This window comes from Odontomachus brunneus, unplaced genomic scaffold, assembly GCF_010583005.1.
Source record: "Odontomachus brunneus isolate Ranch 3 - 2012 unplaced genomic scaffold, Obru_v1 Obru_scaffold_107, whole genome shotgun sequence".
In the NCBI taxonomy this organism is placed as follows: Eukaryota; Metazoa; Arthropoda; class Insecta; order Hymenoptera; family Formicidae; genus Odontomachus; species Odontomachus brunneus.
The window spans coordinates 43,871-61,510 of NW_022639557.1; the positions used below are offsets into that span (position 1 = coordinate 43,871).

A 17,640-nucleotide genomic window follows, 5' to 3' on the forward strand; every position below is an offset into this window, starting at 1 on the left:
TTTGGAACAATGTTTGGAACAACTAGAACAATCTATTGCGGTATCAGAATTTTCGATTTTCGAAAAGTGGGGTGCCAGTTCAAAAAATCATTTTTTTTTGTTTTATTCGAAAACCGTTTCGAATGAAACAATATCACTTTGGAACAATGTGGTACAAAGTCAGAACAATCTGGAACAACTTTCAAAATTATAAATTTCAAAAAGTGGGGTGCCAACTTCATACACTCTCTCTCTGTTCGAGTTTGATGGGCCTTGGATACTTCGCAAAACGGGGGAAAATAAAATAAGTGCACAAGAAAATGTTCTAACGAAAATGTTAAACTGAAGTTTTATGGTATTCAGTTTACTTCACAATTTTGCATTCAGATTTCTCTCATTGAGCATGCAGATACACGTAAATACGTGTGTCTTATTTTCAGCTGCTCCGCAGCATCTTCCAAGCCCGCCAAAATCGACGAGATATTCTAACAAGGGGCGTTTCCTTCTAAGAACTGTAGCAGGAGATAGATTTTCCATTCTGGAAATGTATCTCTCTTATTTGCTCGCCGATCGCAACGCGCTTTCTCCATCAAATTCCCCGTCAAATTATCGCTAATCGAGATCGAGGTGTGCGGAAATAAAAAAAAATCTCAGTTCCCGTTCTCCCATCCCGCGCTGTCCGCGACGTCGCCTAAGTGTTTCAGAGATATTCACGAGCTGCGTTTCCGCATCGCCGGCGCGGCGCATCGGTCTCGCCGACAGAACGAATCGATTCGATTACGGCGATAGAACGAATCGATGAGAGGTTCCAGATCGGCGATAGAACGAATCGATTCTCGTTCAGCGCGTCCGTCGTCGTCATAAACGCGTGACCGACCAACGAGGAGCGGCGCGCGTATTCAGTTAACCTTTAGACTGCCGGGAAAGCCACTTTTGTGGCTCTGCACACATCTCAAAATTCTACGCCATGTGTATGTTACTTATATAGAAAAATTTTTGAGAAAAGAAAACCACTTTTTTATTGAAAAAATGCCGGCAGCCTAAAGGTTAAAGTCTACAATCTGTAACTCGCGACGGGATTTTATTCGCGATCGCATGCGCCGTGTCTAACGCGGAAGACACTCCAGGTCTCCTAGATTTGGACACGTGCGTGCGTTTGGTTGCGTACGCTTCGCATGGCACCCGTGCGCAATCGGTCCTTTCATAAGACGATGCCTCGCAAAGAGACTTTCCTTCAGAAAAAAATCTCGTAATAAGCGCGCATACACATACGTCGGTAAATACAATTCCGCGGCGAATGCGGTTTTAAAGACCAATAGATTATCTCGTCGCGAATTCAAGACTGTCTAAAGTGGTCCTCCCGTCAGGATACAACGCGAGCATCTTTGCGCGAACCGCGGGCGTCCGCGGTGCTTTAAAACGAGGGAGAAGTAGAAAGAGAGAGGAATGGCGCGATAAAAAGCCGATATCAGAACACCGCCGCGCTGCCGGCGCGGTTCTTGATCTGCAAATAATAGCAGCTACTCGCATGAATGTGAACGCGAGAGAGGTAGGGGAGGGAAAGAGTGAGGGGGAGGGAGAGAGGTTCGGTCGGTTGGTTGGGAAACGGAGTCGCTCGCGCGGATACGAAGGGGAATGCCGAGCGATAAGGGGCCGATTGTTTCGACCGCGTGCGAGTGCACTTCTCAGACTGATCGGAGAAAAACTTGTCGAGGGACAAAAAGGTCTTACCAAACGCTGATAATCGACGACATACGAGGAAAAAGAGAAGAAGAGAGGGAAGAAAGAGAGGAAAAATTGTCCTCTTCTTCGCGTGGAAAAGAGCGCTTTCCCTGCTCCGTCGTGAGAAACGTATCTGCGTACGCGCAAGAACGTTTTTAACCCTTAATCGGTTCCGCGGGGTCGGCCACGGGTCACCCGTTCCGAAGACGGTGTGCGTGAGGAATGCGCCGAGCGAATAAAGTCGTAGATACTCGATGACGCGTATTCATCACCCTCGCTCTTTCTCTCGCGGCGATAAGTCCGAAGTGGTTTGTCGGCCGAAGTCAAACGACTAAAACTCCGTACGATGCGACTAATCATCGATCCAAGGGTGTCTACTGAATTCACGGCAGAGATCTTTGCCCCTCTTCCTCGTTGTTTCGAGCAAGATGTCATATTTCAGCGCGATGACAGCGCGACGGCGCACATGATGCGCCAATGCGACCGCTCGCGCGCTTCTCCTTGAATAGCGACCATTCAAGAATTAACACGTTGACCGCCGCCGTCGTCGCCGCCTTGGTTTCCGGTAATTGTACGACAGCTTAAGTGACGATCGTATTACCAAGGATACGGTAAATTAATGTCATTCGGAACGCATATACTTTACCACGTTATCATACGCGAGTTGCAGTTGTCGTATACAAGCGTCGCAAAATTAATATTGTTCTCGATACACTAATCTCTCGTCAACCCCTCGCCACAGTCCGCCACCGACCATTCTCACTTTTCCTTTATTAGCGCGCGCGCGCGCGCTGCGTTTCGTCATTCCACCTATCGATCGCGGCGAGGCGAATCATATTTTATATAATACTCGCCTTCAATACAAAGTGACTGTAAATCAACGCGGACCCGACGTTGCGTTACGAACGAGGCGGCGCGATAAAATCGCGAGAAAACTCCGCATTCTGACCCCGCGAGCGGTCCTCGATCGTGGGAAAAATTATCTCGCGATCGCCGCTGCACCTTCGACGTTTAAACAATTCGCGTCTCGTCATTGTGTCGTCATATCGGTCGCAGCTTCGCTTCGTGTCGCGACACCGATACTTGAATTTTATCGTCCGCGGATTCGAAATCCCCGACAAAGAAACCTGTTCTGCATGCCGTGTCGTTTTTGCTAAAGAGTAAAGAGCTCTACGAATCGCACCGGTGAAACATACTATGATCGACGCTCGCGATCAGCATCACATATCCTGAGTCGAAATTTTAGCCCTACTTTGAGTCTGAGTTTTCTAACGCTTGTATATTCTGACTAGTGTATATGCAATACACATGGAAGCTGAAATCCTGTTTAGAACTCTAAATGGCATAGAACGCACAAATTGTTAGATCCTAACAAAGCAAAGCTGGTATATTGAGAAAAAAGAATGGTTAACCTAACTAAAATTTTAGTTATTTTTGGCCTTAACCACATATTTTTTCTTGTAAAATGGTAATAATAACATATAAGGTTATTAGCATTACCGTCACAGTAGAATTTAACAAAAAGATAGTTTCTTCGACCATAATTTATATAATTATTTTTCTATGTGATTATAATTTTTAGTACAAATACAAGATATTTTTTCTCAGTGTAAGTTAAATAGAATCAAAGAACATTGATGTAGAGACTTCAGAGTATCAAAATAGGAGTGTTAAATGGAATATTGAGGTCGGAAGTGGGGTTAAAATTTCAACTCGGGATGCGACAGACGCATCTTCTACTTCAAGTTCATCTTTATTCTAAATTTTCAATTTTACTTAACGTTAACTTATGTTCGCTATCTGTTTATGACAATGATAATTTTTCTTTGTATATCGGCACATAAACAGACCAAGTATGTTCTACACAATTACATGAAAACAAATATAGTTTGTGGAGAGAATTCTCCAAATAAATCACGCGGTAGCGAACGTGTTAACTGAATGCAAAGTTCGCGATGCGTCTTTCTACTTTTGTTCCAACTTCCTGCTGTCGCTGCCATTGACGACGGCAGGCCGCGAATTAATGAAGTTATTGACGAGCGCGAGAATTGTATGAATGATAACGGAGTTATATAAATGACGGAGTGGTCGCGCGTGATGAACACGTGCGACTGCGACCTAATGACAGGGCGGACAGTTTTTCATAATACAAATGTCTAGGCGAGTTAGTCATCTCATAAATACAGCGATGTCACTGTCGCTGCGACTGGGGCGCGGACTGAAAAATTTATGAAAAAATAAAAATCCGACGCTTCGCACTCGTCGTCGTTCGCGTCGTCGTTGTCGTTTCGCGCATCGTTCTCCGCGATTTCAATAAGTACACGTACCGCAAAGGGAACCGTTAGATCCCGTCGAGTTCCGCGCGAGCGATCGCTGTGTATTCATATTGCAGAAATATGAAATTGCGAAGTAGTCTAAGGACGATCGCGCGCGCGCGTTATCGAAGTACCGGAAGTAACGTTCCTGTCCGCCAGACTCGATTGCACGAACCAAATTGTCCGTGCGATTCAAACTCGATCACGTCGGGCTACGCACCGTGGGAATTCGCCGAAAGCATCCATTCTCGGTCGGTTTTAATCGAGGATATCGCGTGTGCGACGAGAAGAAGAAGGAAGAAGTCTGTTTCATTCAAATAAAATTTTATTAACCCTAGAAAGATGGAGTAACCTATGGCACAATTAAGGCCAAGTTCCACAACATCCGTTTAATTTTAACTACCGGTTAAGTGCCAATAGTGATTGATTAATTCTGATTAATTCTTCTTAATGTCAAATGCGATTGGTCAAGTCCAATAGAATAACCAGCTAGTTAAATTAACTGGAGATTATGGAACTGAGCCTAAGACAGGGATGAGTAATTCCTACTCATTCAAATGATACTTCGCAAGAGATCAGCTTCTCAATGGATTATGAAAAAAATACTACGCGGATGGAGTTTTATATACAGTGTATATATAAATCAGAATGTTATGAGCTCGAATAAATCAACATTCTGCAGTAACTATCATTTCATATTATACGTGCTATTAAAAATTGAAATGTTTTATTAAAAATGCTGCTACAATAAGAAAAACATGTTTACTGGATGAGTACTGATAACATCATATTTGATTTATACTAATATAAAATATTTCTCAAATCAGAAAATATACATTTTCATGAAATTTTAGTTTTTCATTTGAGAACAATTGTTTATTCTATTTAAAAAAATCTATTCTAAAAATTCTATTCTATAAAAGAATTTAGATACAAGTAAATTACGTTATTAGTACCTTACTGGATATTTTCGATTTTTCTGATATGTATATTTTGTGTCAGAGTATATATATAATTTGTTTCTATAGAAATTTATTACTATATTCCTTAGCAGGATAAACTCTATTTCCGCGCTACTAGAAACATAGTAAAGTTGGAAAGAATTTATGAAAAAAAACAAGGAACCAATAATATTCTGGTGTAGAGGGAGAGCTCTTAAGATCTTCGATATAAATAAAAATTACTCACTCTACCTTTAGGGTGAGAAGTCTTCTTCGGATATTCAATCAACAGAAGCGAATTTTGGTCAGTAAGAGACGCGCGAGGATGCTGGTGACGAATTGGACTGTTCTAGTATTTCAGGAACCCGCGAAATCGCAGAGTGAGGATGCGCGCGATCCGCTCCGACAGGCCCGAAGCATTAGCGCGTCGGGCGCATTATTCGGCGACGCGCGTCTATAGGGGATTAATTACGCGTGTCCGAATAGACGGAGGTCAATAGGCTGCTGCAACGAGAGGCGGCAGAAAAGCGCAGAAACGTGACGCAACAACGCTCGCTCTCACGCGCGCACACACACACATACACACATATACACACGCATACATTTATTATTGTAGGTGGGGTAGGTGTGCGAGCGCTACGTGCACACACTTGCGCAATTCGCCTGGCATAGACGTCGACGCACAGCAACGCGAAACGGGCTTCCCGTTTGACGGAGATAAGCGCGTTTAACAAGGCCCGGATAATAGCGTCGGCGATCCGTCTAGACGTCTGTCCGATTGCGACAAGTCCCCCGTTGAAACGTTTACGGCAGCGACGGCGGCGACGGTGGAGGCGGCGCCGCGTGCTTTTTAAGGCCGCGATAAGCAGCGACGCGTGTCGCCGCCGCGTGAATTACGTCTCTCCGATCTTATTTCTCTTTTTTTCGTGCAAATTAGAAGGTACTCTAATAGATCGCGCCCTTTCATTGCTTCAGCTATGGAAGTTTCGTAATCAACATAATCAACGAAAAGAACAGGTCGACGCGTGAAAATCTTTTACAGCAGAGTTCACGGGAAATTAGAGACGAACGCGATTCGCTCGCCAAGGAAGAGTCTCTGTCGCAATACAGGGGACGCGGTGATTAATGGCTAGTTACCGAGGGTTTTTCTTGGAGATCTCGTTAAACCGCAGGTGGGATCTCGACAGAGAAATCGTCGGAATCGTTACACGGGCTCCTGATGTCGGGCGATTCGTTCTCACAGGAGACGTGAAAGAGGAGTCGCGTACATTTTCCCCCTCGTTTCCCCGGCTCTTCTGTCGCTCTCCACGCGAAAGCGGTGTTTTTTTTTTTTTTTTTCAACGAGCGCGCTGCCGGACTCGCGCTTTGCAAAATTCGAAAATTTGTCAAAAGCGAGGCCACACGTAGAGAGGGTTGTTTGGCGACGTGCGAATCGTCAGGAATTCTTTTAGTGTCGCTCTCTCATCCCTCCCCCCTCTCTCTCTCTCTCGTGTGCGCGCACATACACACACGGCGACCGTTTACCGCGGAATAATTCAACACGCGTGTAATTTTCCTATATTTTGCCGCTTCCGCTTTTCACCGTCGTTGTGTGCGCTGCGCGTCGCCCGGCGGAGCGTCGCGTCGCTTTACGACCGGGAAATTATTCCACCGCGCGTTGCTACGGGAACGCACACGCTTTTATGCCAGCAGGCGCAGAGGCGGCGGCAGTGGTCTCTCGCCGTTCGCTCGGAAGCGTGTTTATACTCTTCCCGTATATATTCTTACACGGAAAGAACAACTCTGTCAGAGCGTAACTGAATTTTCTGTTGTCTGGGGACCAAATGAAAAAAACTTAGCTGTAGGAACAGAAAGATTCCCGTAGGAGGTTCCTACTCAAACCGATCGTCCCCCCTCCCCCCCTCTCTCTCTCTCTCTCTCTCACTCATCTCAATCAAGTTTCAATACAATTCAATTCATGTCTAAACGAGTGTTTTTGGCGACAGTGAAGCCTGATCTACAATGCGCTCTTTGCTTCTTGTTCTCTGTCTTTTTCTGGCTGAAAGTTTAAGCCTGATCTACAATGTGTTCTTTGCTTTCTTGTTCTCTTTTTTTTTCTGGCTTATGGCGTAAGATGTAAGTGACAAAGAGATGAAGAAAAAGAAACAGAAAGCAAGGAGCACATTGTAGATCAGGCTTTAAGGTTTTAAGCTTAATCTACAATGTGCTCTTTGCTTCTTGTCCTGTCTTTTTCTGGCTGAAGACTTAAGATTTCAGTCAGAAAGAGATAGGCAAAGAAAGAAGGCAAAGAACATATTACAACTTAAGTCAAAAAGAGATAAAGAGGGAGAAGCAGGAAGCAAAGAGAGTACATTGTAAATCCATGGACTAACAGAGATATTACTTCTCGTCAGGAGAACTTTCGTCCGGTCCCCGTTCACTTACCCGAACTGAAATTTTGTTTCCATGCACGGAAACAAAACGGGTTTCGCACACGCGGGGTCGCAGAAGGCGCGCGCGAACGGCGGGATTCCAGGGGCTGCGCGCGAGAAGGTATTTTTCCACGGCAGAGAGGCGCGCCGCTTCGAACGGTTACCGCGACAACGAGCCGCTCGATATCTCGATCGCGATTTGTCGGCGATTTGTCGCCTACGCGCCTCGGGTAGGTTTCAGGAGAAGCGTAACGTTTCTCACGAGAGAGACAGACCGACCGACCAGCCACCGATCGGCCGGCGAGGGGTATCGACTTAAATTCGTCGCGATGCCATTAAACGTCCCGAGACGACCGATTATTACGTGTTACGTTGGAGTCATATGCGATAATTCTCTCAGCAGTCGGAGCGATATCCGTCCGTCGTTCTTTCTCGTCGTGGGCGAGAGCAGCCCGGCTCCCGAGTGGTTCGTGAAATATTTTTGGAATGGAGGAGAATATATTGAAATTCTCAAGAAGTGGAAACGAGCGGGGAGATATAAAATTGAATCGGGGCGCCGCCGCTGGTTGCTCCGTGGATATTCGCGCGACCTGACCGAGTTCGTCTGAATGTCTTAACGGCGGAGTATAATTGATCGCGGATCGTCCGCGGGAATGCGGCTAATTGTCCCACTGTGATTCATGAGACTCGGAATTTAACGCGTCAATCCGCCGCGTTCCCGTCGCTGACTCTTAAAGACCATCCACAACGTGAAAGCATGAGAAGCAGTACGACAAATTGACCGATCGATTATTCCGGGTCGCAAAGGGAATCATCGACTGCGATTGGACAATTTTTTTACTGCTCACTTCTTGCGCTTTTATGGCCTTACGGCCATTGTTGTATAGATGAGCCTTTAAGGCTCGTCTACAATACGCGGAGTGAACGTGAGTTGGAGTAAGAAGTACAAATAATTTATTTCGCTTACGTTTATGCTATAGCTGTCTTGAACCGGAAATATTTCTCTTGGGTAAGAGAGATACTTCCGATTCAACGGCGTTGGAATATAGAAACGTAAGCGAAGTACATCATTTTTATTTCTCACTCCATATCTACTCCGCGTACTGCAGACGAATCTTTATGGAGCTCGCGGCAAGTCGTTTCCTTCGATTCAACCTGAGACAACTTTCTCTTACGTGCTCTATAATATGTAAAATAATCAAGATATATCTCGGAGATTCCGTGAAACCCGATACCGGTGACGCAGGCGTTGCGCAGTGATCGGTCTGAAAAACTCGGACGCTCGCTCGCAATGTCGAAATGTTTGTTCTCCGCAACAAGTTTTCCGTGCGTCACGAGTCTGCCTTTTCGAAGCGCCGTCGGCGAGAGATCCTTGAAAGATATGTGCATGCACAGACCTTTCGCCGTCGTCGTGGCGAGAGAGACCGTCGCGAAACATCGCGTTTACTTATGTGCGACAGTCGTTAAACGAGCACCTTCACTCTTAACAGAGTGAACGGCGCGATACACGGATTAGACGTAGTGTGGCTCTGAAAATATTTTGCTCCGAGCGATCCACTCCTCCTACGAAACCTTCTCCAACGTTATCTGCTCTTCGTTACTTTCAAAACAAACTTCTAATATGCCGTATCTTATTTGCTGTTTCATTTCACTCTCTACAACTTTTTTGTAATGATTTTTTGTAATCTCATCCAGTTAAAACAAACAACGAGAATGTAAACTGGAACAGTGTATAAATATTATATCTTCCGCGTACAATATTGGGCTCGAACAAATATTCGATCGCACACCACTTTCATAAAAAGTTCGGAAAAATTCCCAAATAAATCTGTTGGTATATCTCTATCTTTATTGCGCTACTACTACTATCTTACAACTAAAAGCCAAAAACGCAGAAGCTGTTTGGGATCTCACGATCCAGATTCCGCTATGTCTCAAAAAATATGATTGTATGCAGAGGGTTAAGACACGAGTTATAAATTATACTGTAATAAACGAAAGATTATGCTTACAATGCGTTTCCTTTCTTTGTGACTCACTCAAGTCGAAATCGCGCTTTTGATCGTAGACTTATCTCCGGCTCAAGAGCACACGATTAAGGCTCTTGGTCTCTCGCATTGTCTATCTCTTTTTAATGACGTCAGAACCGAGAAAATGCATGCTAAAAATTCTTGCGACATACGTTAAAATAAAAATATATATCCATATATATCCAAAGTAATACTTACAATCGATTGAACAAATTTGTAAGATACTCCGTGCGCTCTCTGTTTGCTCTATCAATAATTTGACGTAAATTAACGTGACACAAAATTCATATTCTTAATCTATTTCTTCGCCTATTTCTATTCAGATTAATTTATAATAAATTATTGATTGTTAGAGCAAGAGGGGAGTGCACGGAATATTTTACAAATTTGTTTAATCGATTGCAAGTGTTACTTTATATATTTTTATTTCAAGAATTTCGCAAGAATTTTTAGCATGCATTTTCCCGCTTCTGACGTCATTGAAAAGAGATAGACCCTTTGTCCACAACCTTGTTTTAATCTTTAAGCCGTAATAAATTGACTAACCACAGTATATTATTTTAAAAATAATCAACTGTGGTTGGTCAATTTCTTACGGCTTAAGAATTAAAGCAAGGTTGTGGACAAGGGGAGACAATGCGAGGGAGACAAGGCTCAGGAGCCTTAATCGACAATGTAGACTAAGCCTGATCTACAATATGCTCTTTGCATTTTTTTGTCTTCTGTCTTTTTCTGGCTTAAAACCTAATCTACAATATGCTCTTTGTATTCTGTTTCTTGTCTGCTGTCTTTTTCTGGCTTAAAGGTTAAAGTTTGAGTCAGAAAGAGATAAAGAGAAAGAAGCAGGAAGCAATGAACATATTGTAGATCAAGCTTAAAGCTTAAGATTTGAGTCAGAAAGAGATAAAGAGAAAGAAGCAGGAAGCAAAGAGCATATTGTAGATCAGGTTTTAAGCTTGATCTACAATGTGTTATTTATCTCTTGTTTCTTTTTCTTTATCTCTTTCTGATTCACACCTTAAGCCTTCAACTAAAAAAAGACAGAACAAGAAACAGGAAGCAAAGAGCACACTACAGATTAGGCTTAATGGTCGCACTCTCATCGGAAGCGGAACAGTCTCAGCTTTTCAACGCACTTTGTTTCACGTCCCTACGACTTTTCTAGCCAGAGATATCGCCGAGCGGCGAATCCCTCTGATGGGGACTGAGGCCCGGGCAACAATGTTGCGCCGAGGTGTCAAGCGCTTCTACAATGTGCTACGTGCGCCGCCACCGGTCGCCGCCAAAGGACCGCGCTGCCTTTGAAAATTCCGAAAGCTTCGAGCGGCCGTATCTCGGCGAAAAATCGACGCAGGAACGTGAAACAAAAACCGTTCTCCTCGGCGTCGCGCGCGGCACGCGTTCGCGCTGCTTGCGTGTGCCTTTGTCATGACATACTTTCACGTGTACACGCAACGCCATAAATATCCTACAAGATGTCACACGATTTTCAGCCTTATGTGAATCAAGTTGAAATCATTATAAAAGCATTATAATCTTAACATTATAATTAGAATTACTTATGACTTTTGTGACTTTTATTTTCAAGTATTATGTGACTCTTGTGATTTTTATTTTCAAGTATTATGTATAAGACTGGAAATCGTGTAACTCTCGATCTATATAAAGAATAGTAAATTCATGGTGCCACATTGAGTCATAAAATAGTTTGGGCACATTTCAAGTTGCAGTACTTTAAGATGTCAAAATTGAGAGGCACTGCTGACGCATTTGCGTATGAATCGGTTATGACAGGAGCCGAAGTGACAGTACAGGGTGTGAAAATAAATACAAGATAACATGATGACATGTTAATACGTATTAATACACTCTGTACTGTCACTTCGGCTCCTGTCATAACCGATTCATACGCAAATGCGTCAGCAGTGCCTCTCAATTTTGACATCTTGAAGCACTGCAACTTTAGTGCTCGAAATATATCCAAACCGTTTTATGACTCAATGTGGCGCTATGAATTTACTATTCCTTATATAGATCGAGAATTACACGATTTCCAGTCTTATACATAATACTTGAAATTAAAAGTCATATAAGTAATTCTAATTATAATGTTAAGATTATAATGTTAAGATTATAATGTTAAGATTATAATGCCTTTATAATGATTTCAACTTGATTCGTTGACATCTTGAAGTGCTGCAACTTCAGTGCTCGAAATGCGTCCAAATCATTTTGTGACTCAGTGTATATTACAGTCGTATGTATGCGTGCAATATACGTTATATATGTAAACATAAAGATGCCAGAATATATTTGAGCGAGGAAATTATTTCAAGTTTTTCATAGAATTCTCCGGCAAATTTCGTATGGAGATTTTTATGCAATTTCATCGCATTTTGCACATAATGTATGCACGCTTTTGAAAGAGTTCAGTGTTACACAACCGACATCGAGCACCACGCGAAGAACTCTCTCTTGACTAATGCACGGCCGCGAATTATCGCCCGTCTGCGATGCAACGCTGAGTCAATACCGGCCACTAGTATCGGATCAATATCGAAAGTCCAGCATCTAATAGTAACTCGACACAGGACCGACTAGTCAAAAAATGGTCTTGTAGTCACAGCGAAAATTACCTGGATACGAGGAATCAACTGAGATAAACATGAACAGCAAATACTATGATATATTTGGTATATAATTGAAATAGATGGCAGAGATAGAATTTCTATATGAATTATTTGTGAAATTTAGCAAGTCTCCTCATGGCGCCTATCTAGATTAAAGGCAGTCATACTTTTCATAAAAATTGACTATGGTAGACAAACAAGACTAGCAGAGACAAATGAATATACAATCCTCTTGTTCCCCTAAATTTGCTTGCAAATATTGTTAGAATGCTGCTACTGCTGTTGTAAATTCTACGGATGTACCATAGACAATTTTCTAGCAGATATAAAAAAAAACAGCGATACATTTCAACTGTGACATTTGAGCAAAACACATTTTTTAAGTGACGGTAAAAATCTACACGAAAGCGTAAATAACATTTCCTCAGGCGTTTCTTTTCCGCGCGTCTCTACACGGAGGGAATTTTATAGTGAAAATTACTAAGAGACTTTATAACCGAGAAATAGATCGATATTCTGCAGTGATTCACTATTCTTTCATTTCACACGTGCTACTTATATTTTAGAAACTGTGTGTGTGAAATGTACTATTCAAACATTTACATTTCTAATAAAATATGTTTCTCAATGTATATTTCTAACAAAATTTACTATGTTCCTCAGCAAGATAGACCGTGCTGACAGTCTATTTTCCTGAACTACTTGGAAACATAGTAAAATTCAGAAGAATTTATATGAGAAGAGAAAACTATAACATTCTTTCCGTGTATTTCCTAGCGTCGTTTATCAAGAACGAGACGACAGCTCGGGATCCCGGCATCGGCCCGTACACATGTCTCCGCGAGGTTACGATAGAAAATCATACGAGCGAGCCGAATCACCACTACCATCCACCCACCTATCGGAGCACCAGCACCCTTCCCTCCCCTCGTATAAGTCACGCACTTGTGTAAACGCGCGGCCGTTTCCCACGGCCCGCTGCGCTAGACGAGGCTGCCCGATAAAAAACCGCCGGGCTATCGACCTCAATTTCGACTCGAGCTAATATTTGCAGCGTTACGCACGCGTAGGCGGCCACGTGCGTGCGTGCGAGCCAGCAGCGTGTTTCTTGTTCGGAAGACGCTAACGCGCACGTGGAAGGCTCCTTCCTTCGGAGAGGAGCTCCGCTCGACGTCGAATAGGAGGATAACGCGGCGGATTCGGATCTTGTAATTTGTTTACAAATATACATACATACGTCGGATGCGACGTACAGTCAAATTGCGATTTATCTCCCGAACGCGTCGGGCAGAAATATTTCGCGCGTTATTTCGCGGGGAACGCGAGCGGTTAGCGCACTCCATGTGCGCCGTTGTGTTCCCGTCGCAACGCACGGGACTGTGAAATTTCCCCGGAGATAAGTCTAGCTCTACTTTGTGCTCTATTCCCGTGTCGAATGCGACGCGACGTTAATCTGCGGGAGATCGCCGAGGTCGCGAGTCTTAAAATGTTCGCAGTGAGATCTGGAAAAGGAGCACGCTTGACACGTGTCACAAACACCCAAATGAGTTCGTCAAATGCTGACTTTTCCAATAGTGATCCGAATGGAACTGACAATTATATACGCGATCGTTTTTAATTGGTTCCCGCGCTGCACACACACACACACACGCTGGCTGCGCGTCCAGCGTGTGCCGAGTGGATTTAACTGGGGCGTTTCGCGAATTTTACGGGTAACGCTCTCGTTAGCCGAGGGGTCGACGTGCAAGTGTCACTTAAATCGGTGAATAAAGTAACGTGCAGAGCGCGCACGCGTTTCCCCGTGCGTTTACCCGTTCCCGACCGTTTCTCATTTCTGAACGGGTCTCAAAAAGCGCTCGCCTCCTCTCGCGGCCCCCCTCCTTCCCCTTCACCACCATTGTGTCTCCTGCTTAACGGTTAAATACGCGCTCGTACTTGGGCGCAAATTATGCGCGTGGCGTGCCGCCGCCGTCACGAGTCGACGCATGTTAACGAGCGCGCCGCGCTCGCTATACTAACGAGCGCGATTAGAGTGACCGTTAGATCCACCGCTAAACGAAACTCCACCGAAAGACCGGCGTGTTTTCTTTTCTCGAGGAGGAGGAAGAACGGGAACAACGTCGCGCGACGCGATTCGCGCATACGGTATTTCCTCGAGATGCGAGACCTCGCGTACGCTCGCGACGGAGATTCACGGCCGAGGCCGAAACTTTTGATCCTACTTTCGACCTCCTTCCACTCAACGATTACTTTGATACTCTGAAGCGTGTATCAACCTCTCTTCATTCTACTTAACTATGCCGACGGATACAAGTAGCGTTTTCTGTCATCTTGGGGCGTTAAGACTTCACCTGAGTCGAAATTTTAGACCTGTGTTAAACCTTGAATTCGACAACGTAGTAGGAGCTAAGTTAGCAAAATAGGTTTAATTCTAATGATACAATTAACTCTTAATTTGATTCTGATGATACCCAAAGTTTCTTTTACTTTAGTGTTAAAATAAATTATATTATAGGTTTCAGAATATTAAAATAGATATTGAATGGAATAGTGAGGCTGAAAGTAGGATAAAATTCCGACTCGGGTGAAATCGGGTTAAATAATATCAAAAGAAGTAATATAGATTTCAAAATATCAAAATAGATATTGAATGGAATAACAAAAGACTGAAAGTAGAATCAAAATTTCTATTTGGCCAATTTCATATTAAATATACTGATCCTTTAGAATGTATAGATGTTAGCAAGTCGAAAATAGGGCTAAAATTTCGACTCGGGTTAAACATACACTAATCTCACACACATTCCATCTCTCAATAAAAACAGTATCGTTGGCCCACACGTACCTGTGGGTTGTACCAACCAGATTGATGTGTGAGCCAACTACACTGTTCTTCCCGTGTACAGATGTTAAAAAATTCAGGCCGAGAATAGGGCTAAAATTTCGGCTCAGGAGTATTGTACATATGGCCAAAACATCATGCGAAATATACGCGACTTTTATCTTCCGTGTAGAAGAAAAAAAGAAACAGAGACACAAATGAACTGTTTATATGTTTGTCGAACGACTCTGCACGTGTAGACGCGCACAATGATAAATCGGAATCGCGCTCGTGCGTAATATATTTACGGTTTGCTTATCGCGAGGCGACGACACCGCGACGACGTCGACATTTTTATCGCTTTCGTAGACACGAATAAAAGCCGAGTCCCACTTTCGAAAGAAGCCTCGTAAAATGGAGCGTCTTTAGGGCGATTTTTACGATCGTCCTTCGAACGGCGGATCCTTCTCTTTGTATCGGGAGAGCCAGCGAGCGCCGTCATCAGCGGCACTGACGCTATCCCTTCGCGGTGGGAGGAGAATCCATTATCGTCTTGTTTACGCGAGACGATAATCGCGTGTCTAAATTATCAGCGGATCGCGAGGATAGCGATAAGAAATTCAGCGTCTCGCGCATCAAATTTCGTCCAATCCCTTTTCTTTTACCTTTCTTTCACCTTTTACCTATCAATTACCACAGTTTCTCTTTTCTCCAGGGTTAAGTGTTCACGTATGAATTATAATATTCTACGAGCAGACAACGCAAACTATGTGTGAAACGTCATCCATGCAGACAATGAGTAGTCTATGGATGTCAAAGGAGATATCGCTTGCTCATACAGAAATTAGTATGTTACTTTCAAACATCACATATATAATTAATATCCAAGATAGATATAGTGTAACTGTCTCAAAATTTAATTACTTCTTGTCGTACATCTTAATATGATGTACAATATTCTACATAATTTGCATTGTACGAAAAAAAGATATGTATATATCACGTAGACGTAATCTTGAGATTCAACGCAGCCCTGATCTTTTTCCCATTTATCTTTTTCGTCTAAGAGACTCCGTGATCGCCACAACGACGATCAAAGGTCGGCGTTTCGCGAGAAACCCCGTGACAGACGATTGCCATCTTTCTCTCTGTTCGAGATGGCTCAGATTCGCGAGACCGAGCTCAAGAAACGGCGGGCTGATGACATTTAAAAGTGCCACGTGAAGTGGTATCGACCGACGTGCGCACACTCTCACACGTTCGTCGTGTAGGAAAGAGCGAGAGGAACAGAGAGGGAGGGCGGGAGGGCGAGAAAGGCGACGTCGTCGTCGTCGTCGTCGCGCGACAGCGAAAGAAAGAAAGAAAGAGAACAAGACAGAGAGGAGCGCGCGAGCAGCCGACCCAGACGAGAAAACTGCAGTGAAAGCCTGCCTCGCATTCTGGGCCAGACGGAAGAAACACAAGGCAGACAGTGTAACGGCCTCTCTCGTTCCCCGCTTCTTTTATTATAATGCCACCTCGCCCCCCGTTCGCGAGCGCGCCTTTCCACCCTCGTTCTCTTTCCTCCTCCTTCTCCTCCTTCTTCTTCTCCTCTCCTTCCCTTCTTCTCGTTGTCGTCGCCGCGAGTCGTCCTCGCAGAAAACGAGACACGACGGAATTGGTTTCGGTGTTCCAGATACCGCGTGCGTATACACCGGCGCGAACGCGCGCTAGTTCCGTAACGGTGTCCAAACGTCTGGAAAGTTCGAAAATATTTCAGAACTAGGAGAATATTTTATCCGCCGAAGATCGAAATATGGGTCTTGCGTGCATCCATAATAAATGGTCTGCTCAATAAATCTTGATACAGTTGAAATATTTTTAAGCGCGTCCCAGTTCCACCACCCGCCCCGTTATTCCTTAATGAGAGCTCCTCCCCGGTCTCTCGTGCATCTTCGTTAGGTGAGAGGGTCTCAAGTGGCTTCCTCAAATATTACTGTGTTAAACGCAGAGAACGAGCGTGGTCTGCGCGCGCGCCGCAGCCGCGTATGTTATTACGTTTTCGTCGACTCGACCTCCGAAATTCGAGCCCACGGCGACACGTCGGCACCGTGCAGCATGCACCGGGTGCGCCACCCTGCTCTTATTCGCCGGGCCCTTCTCGGTGCCGCGCAGTATGCAAATCCACCAAGTGCAAGGTGCAGCGCGCATCGAGGGGGGTACGGCGGCCGAGTCGAAAAAAGGAGCTCCTCTCCTTCGCTATGCGCGCTAGTCGCGCGCGTCAAGCACTTTCACCGACTTGCGCGCATCGTGGCTGGTCGTAATTCATTTTCGCCACTGTGCACTGTTCGCCGCCAGCTGCCAAGTCAAGTCTCGGACGATACTTTCATGCTAAGTATCCGCGATTGATCGTGAAACGACAACGGGCGAGGGGAATTGTCGCGGGATTCGACCGAGTGCTCGGTGAAAATCGCGATTTCCCGACGCTCCTCTCATGGACGACTACTTCAAGTCCGTGATGCTTTCCTTAATATCCGCAACGCGATATTCTTGCAATATCTTATTTGCGCCGGCAGAGAGACGCCAAGATACGATCGTGACACATGCACTGAATTGACTTGACGCGGTCTCCGAGATTCGATCGTTTTAATTATGACGTTATTTACACTGGGATTGGAAAGGAATAGAGCGGCGTGATAAATAGCCAAGCAGGAACTTGTCTCTCGGCTGGCTCGAAATTAACCGTAACTCGGCGGAAATTCGCTGGTGGCTCGGATTAACGCGATACCCAATATCGGGGATTCGAGGGGGG

At 44.4% G+C, this 17,640-nt stretch overlaps 2 protein-coding genes across 2 annotated transcripts in view; one reads left to right on the plus strand and one right to left on the minus strand.

Moving 5' to 3' along the window:
• The window catches only part of LOC116849145, a 93,959-nt gene that overhangs the window by 38,357 nt on the left and 37,962 nt on the right, over positions 1–17,640 (plus strand). The window lies entirely within an intron of this gene.
• LOC116849146 (ell-associated factor Eaf-like) overlaps positions 1–17,640 on the minus strand; it is a 37,809-nt gene that overhangs the window by 17,019 nt on the left and 3,150 nt on the right. The window lies entirely within an intron of this gene.